Below are 6,000 nucleotides of genomic sequence, written 5' to 3' on the forward strand. Positions count from 1 at the left end.
AAGTGTGTTAAAATTTTTTTTCGAAAGAATTTAACGAGAAATTAAATTTAAGAACCTAATATGGCTTACTATCAAATCATAAATTTACAGAAATTTTGACCAATTTACGTCATAATTAATATCTCAAACACGAAAATTAATATTAAATTTGGAAAATCTGTCAAAAAATCCATTAATGCTGGAAATACCTTAAGGTGATTGTAAAAAAGTTTAATTGATTGCACGGTACATTCAAATAAACCAAATACATATTTTGTAGTCAAGTAATCAGTCTACAATACCACGCAACTACAAAAATTTATAATATATTGTATGCAAGTGATACTTATAAATTTGATAATCATCAATTCTCTAACAATAGGCGTCTCTGTTCATCAAATGATCTTCGATGGACTCATAATTAAATTAAAATTTTGTTTTTATATCATCGACAACCTTATATTTTTTTGGAATTATTATAAACTACAAAATTATCTAAATATTTTAGATAGTTTTTTTATCACACGCTCTAGATTTTTGGATATAGAAATATCCAATTGAAAAAGATAATCTATATTCATCATTTTTTTAGCCAACTTTGAAAGATAAAATAATACTAAAAAGCCCGATGACCTAGGAATTTTTTGTGATTTTTGAAACTTTGTTAATCAAAAAATGTATTTATAAAGTTTTATTGAAATCCCTAGTATTATCCAATCTTTGCATATCTCCTTAATATCTATATATTTTCAAATTACTTTCGTAAAGTAGAAACTTCAACACAAAACAAGTGAAAGCAAACAATTGACTGAGTTAATTGTTAAATACCATGTATAGACTGTTGATTATGCAATCGTTTGTTTTTTACGTTATGTAAGTAAAGAGAGATAGCTAGTCATACATACATGTCACACACACGACTGATATTCTCATATAATACATATTATATAATTTGTCAATGATTTGCGCTCTCAAGAGTACACAGTAGTGTTTACGAAAAATTGTTTCAAACAAAAGTTGTTTATTTTTTATAAAATTTCTTACATTTAAACTTTTGATCTATCTCTAACTGTTTACAAGATTGGATTTTACATTTACGAACTCGACTTCACTTTTTACGTCCAGAGCTCTGTGTAAAAATTTCAACTTGATATCTTTTTTAGTTTTTGAGTTATCGTGATGGCAGACGGACAGACAGACAGACAGACGTACAATAGGAAATGGACTAATTAGGTGATTTTATAACACAAATTTTGTTCATAGTATCAATATTTTTAAACTCGGGACTAAACTTAGTGTATCTTGATATATTTCATATACATGGTATAAATATATGGAATTTTCGAATTTTACTTTTTCGAGGTGAAAACAATAAATTTGTAACAGAAAGTATATAAATAAAGCAACAAAAAAATAGTTTACAATGTCCTGTAAGTTGTATGTATGCTTGTAAGCTGCTTGTCATATGTCACCAAGTGTCTCTTTTTCTAATCTCTTATTCTAAACTATTTCACTGGCGGTCTACACAACGAAAACAATATTTATATGGAGTACAGAGTATTATGATGTCACATTTTATTGTTGTTTTGAAATATTGGTTACCTGAATGGTTATTAAAGTTAAACTGTTCTAAATTTCTTCAATGAATAAATTTTCAAAGAGCCCTTCGAAAAAAAAAAACAGATCGAGAAAATTTTTTCGTGATATTTAAATTTGGTTCAAATATTTTATTTCAACTAAGCCATTATTTTAGTAATTAATAACTGTTTAATTACTTAAAATTATTTAATAAGAGTACAAATTCAGTGAGACAAATTCAAATTTTTAAAATGGAAATTCAAATTTTAAAACGGACGTGACGTCATGGTATGTGGCTTGTCTGATTTGTTGACATACTGTATGGTATTAATTACTTATATTTTGTATGGTATTACATTGAGTTATATTATTCTACGGCTTTTTATTAGAAAACTTAATAATAACGTGTGTAAATTCTATGTTGTAAATTCATTTTTTTTAATCTTATATATTTAAACGAGCAATTCTTGTATATATATAAATATATATATATATATATATATATATATATATATATATATATATATATATATATATATATATATATATATATATCAACGATCTTGGAAATGGCTCCAACGATTTTCATGAAAATGCGTATGTAGGGGTTTTTTGGGGCGATAAGTCGATCTAGCTAGGTTTCATTTATCAGAAATGCCGTTTTATCCGTCTTTTCATGAAAAATTCATCAGACCTCTATTGGTGTATAACGTAGTTAATGAAATACAATGCAAATTATAACATAACAAAAAGGAGGCGTTTGAGTAGTCTAAAGTGAAAAATATGACTCTTACTGACATCTATTGGCGAATAACCGAGCGAAGCTCGGTCATCCATGAAAATGAGTATGTAGGGGTTTTTTGGGGCGATAAGTCGATCTAGCTAGGTTTCATTTATCAGAAATGTCGCTTTATCCGTCTTTTCATGAAAAATTGAAACATACAATGTAAAATAGGACTGTGCCTGACATCTATTGGTGTATAACGTAGTTAATGAAATACAATGCAAATTATAACATAACAAAAAGGAGGCGTTTGAGTAGTCTGTTATGACTCTTGCTGACATCTATTGGCGAATAACCGAGCAAAGCTCGGTCATCCAGATATTGTAAATTATACGTTGAACTGTCACCAATTGACAGGTCATCACATATTAATACGTCATCAGTAGAGAGCGCTAAAAGAACTACGTTTAAACATCTGAAAATTATTATCTATTTTAAATATTTTTTTACACTTAATTACAACAACTTTGAAATGAATTAATAATAGAAAAAAATACATGAATTTTCCCTATAGACGGAAATATCGTTTTAGATTAGTATGGACGTGGCGAAAACAATGCCAACAGCATTAACAGGTTCCATTGTATATCAACTTAAACAAAGAAAACAGTTTATATACACAGTTTTACTGCTCTAGTTTTTCTTGAAACTCTTCATTCGAGAACATAACTTTAAATCATTTAGGAAAGTTCTGTATATATCGTTGTTTATGTTCTAAGGAAAATATAATTGGCTTGATTTTATAGATAATTACATCAATTTTAATTGATAAATATATGCAAAACATCACACAGAAAATTGGAGGATTTATTTTTCGATTTTTTGTTTTTAATGTCTTTTATCCGTTTTCTACACAGTACAGCTTTGAGAGACTTTTTTTAAAACACTCAAATTACCTCTTTACAGAACATTTAAACTTTTGTTCTATCTCTAACGGTTTACAAGATGAGTGCTACGGATCCAAGACCCAGTTGACCCATGTCGCTTATTTACCAACTCGACTACACTTTTTACGTCCTGATTACGCTGTAAAAATTTCAGCTTGATTTATTTTTTCTTCGTTTTTGAGTTATCGACTTGACAGACGGACGGACAACCGGAAATGGACTATTAAGGTGATTTTATGAATACCTATAACCTAATTTTGTGCGTAGCATCAATATTTTAAGCGTTACAAACTTGGGACTAAACTTAATATACTATGTATATTTTATATATGCATGGTATAAAAACCAATCATTTATTTATATATTTTCTGATTTTATATAAAAATTAACAGATATGAAGTTACAAGTAACAGCTTTAATATCATACAATTTTAATTGTTTTAATTAATAATAAAACACTAATCAAATAACATTTAATTAAATCATATCAAAGTTTTTTAAATATTTAGTATACCTAGCAGTAATTTACTTCTCGAGTTACAACTATGCGTACAAATATGATCTCTATTGTATTACACAATACAGTGTGTATACCAAAGATTTGGTAAATGGTATTAAATTTTTAAAACATGTTTTTTCAAAATTGAAATTTACAAAATTTTAAAAACGCCATCGCCATTTTATAGTTTTTCGGATACGGAACATAGCTTAAAACACTGTCCATTAAATTACCTTTCAAAGAAAACCAAAAAATTCAAAATTAGTTCATTCGTTTAGGCGCTCTCACATAGCGATCAAACTTATAACACTCCCATATTTAGTTTTAAAACGATTCTCAATTTAGTTAGAGAAACGAACTATATAAGATGTCGCAGTGGAAGTCTTTTTGTTGAATCGGATGGGATATGGCGCGTAAATTCAAACGGAGATCTACTAAATCAATATTAGTTATGTGATGTTGGCTCTACTGTGAACGACTTAAGTGTCAATTCATATTGCATAGAACGTATTGTGTGTCGAGTGGTTTAGAAAAACAAACAAAAAAAAAACGTAAGTGATCTCAATTAAATTCAATTCTGTTTATTTAATTTTTTTTTTTTTTTTTTTTTTATTTCCTTTAATGTTCCTATTATTCACAATTTTATTTTTATTTTTTTTATCAAATGTACAGTAAACAAAAAAAAAACAACTTAGCATAATTTATTTTGACATGTGGATCATTCCACACCTAACCTAAGAATTTTGTATTTGATAAAATTAAAAAAAATTTAATATTTGTTTAAAGGGGACATACATTAGTACTAATATTGACAATGAGGGTTCCTGGTGAATTTCCTTCAAATTAAAGGCGCATACAGATATATTACTATATTATTTTTCTTTGAATAGAAATATGTATATGTTCATTCGGACAAGAGCCATTTGCCGTAACAGTACGGGCGAGGTGTATGGATCTTCGATTCAATTTAGATCGTCTTCACCACCACCTAGCGCCGTGAAATGGAGAGTGGTTGTCCCTTGTCGTTAATAGGCGGCTATTGGCCAACACCAATGGGACAAGGGCCACTAGACGGCGTGATTAATGGATGCACCAGGAATCACCACACACGGTAATTAAAAAAAACTTAACTAATATTATTTCCTAAATCTAAAATATTTGGTAAACCTCCAACCTTTTATTAATGTCACTTTTTTATTTATTTTAGAATATGTCCTTTTTGGCCGACAAATTAGTTGGTAAAGAGGAAAAATTAAATAAAATACGACTTACATAATCGATCACGAAATAGGACCGGGGGTTGAACAACCGGACGACCAGGAGAGAAACGCAACAGCACACAGCGGAATCACCAGGTGATCCTTGAGGTATTCCAGATTTTTCGTTAACAATTGGTGTTGATCGAATCGGCCTGCAGGCGGTGGTGTTGCTGCTGATGGGCGATGTTGAACGTCCAGATAAAGGATGATATGACCATGCGGTCGCCCACTCGTAACTGGTCTCAGCAGGTACTCCACGTGAATATTTATCGTTTTTATTTTAATTTGTTTTTGTTTTATTGTTCCTGTTTAATCATTCGTTGTCGATTCATTAACTATAATCACGATGTCGGTCCAATTTAATTAATCTTCGATTTTATTTTCTTGTTTAATAATCGTTGTTGATTCATTAATTCTAAACACGATGTCGGTCCAATTTTAATTAATGTTCGATTTTATTTTATTTTGTTTAATAATCGATGTCGATTGATTAATTTTGATCACGATGTCGGTCCAATTTAATTTATGTTCGATTCTATTTTATTTTTATATTTCACCACGAATGAGTATAATTCCGAGCTCTTCACTTGCTCGATGCAAAGGTTAAAGTCTCTCCTTTTTTTCATCAAAAAAAACCATCAGGTCACTTGTTGATTCGTTGTTTTTGTTTTTTTTTTTATTAGTGCCTGGTGCCGCCGTGATCCAATCACGACCTTTCGCGCCGTGTTTACCGCCTGCGATGCTGCGTGCGATTCTGTGTTTGTACGTCGTGTGCCTGGCCATCCGGGTATCAGCTTTCGGCCATTTTTTTATTTTGATGAATTGTAATGAAACCAATTGTATTTTAAATGCATCAATAAATAAAAAAATTTAGTTATGACCTTTCTCTTTTTTTTTTTTTTAAATGATTTTTGGGGAACTTAAGTTTTAATTTTAATTTAAATTTGCATATTTACTGACATTTTGTTTTTTTTTTTTTTGTAAATTTTTGTAAATTTTTCCTCTTTTTTTTTT

General features: G+C 29.3%; 1 long non-coding RNA gene across 1 annotated transcript; it reads left to right on the forward strand.

Annotated features, from left to right (window-relative positions):
- The first annotated feature begins 4,463 nt into the window (after nucleotides 1-4,463).
- On the forward strand, nucleotides 4,464-5,749 carry LOC123305935. Its single transcript, XR_006536876.1, has 3 exons — nucleotides 4,464-4,838; nucleotides 4,935-5,235; nucleotides 5,670-5,749. It is a non-coding gene; the product is annotated as an uncharacterized LOC123305935 (long non-coding RNA).
- Nucleotides 5,750-6,000: the final 251 nt, after the last annotated feature.

The sequence above is a fragment of the Chrysoperla carnea genome, chromosome 1 (genome assembly GCF_905475395.1).
Source record: "Chrysoperla carnea chromosome 1, inChrCarn1.1, whole genome shotgun sequence".
In the NCBI taxonomy this organism is placed as follows: Eukaryota; Metazoa; Arthropoda; class Insecta; order Neuroptera; family Chrysopidae; genus Chrysoperla; species Chrysoperla carnea.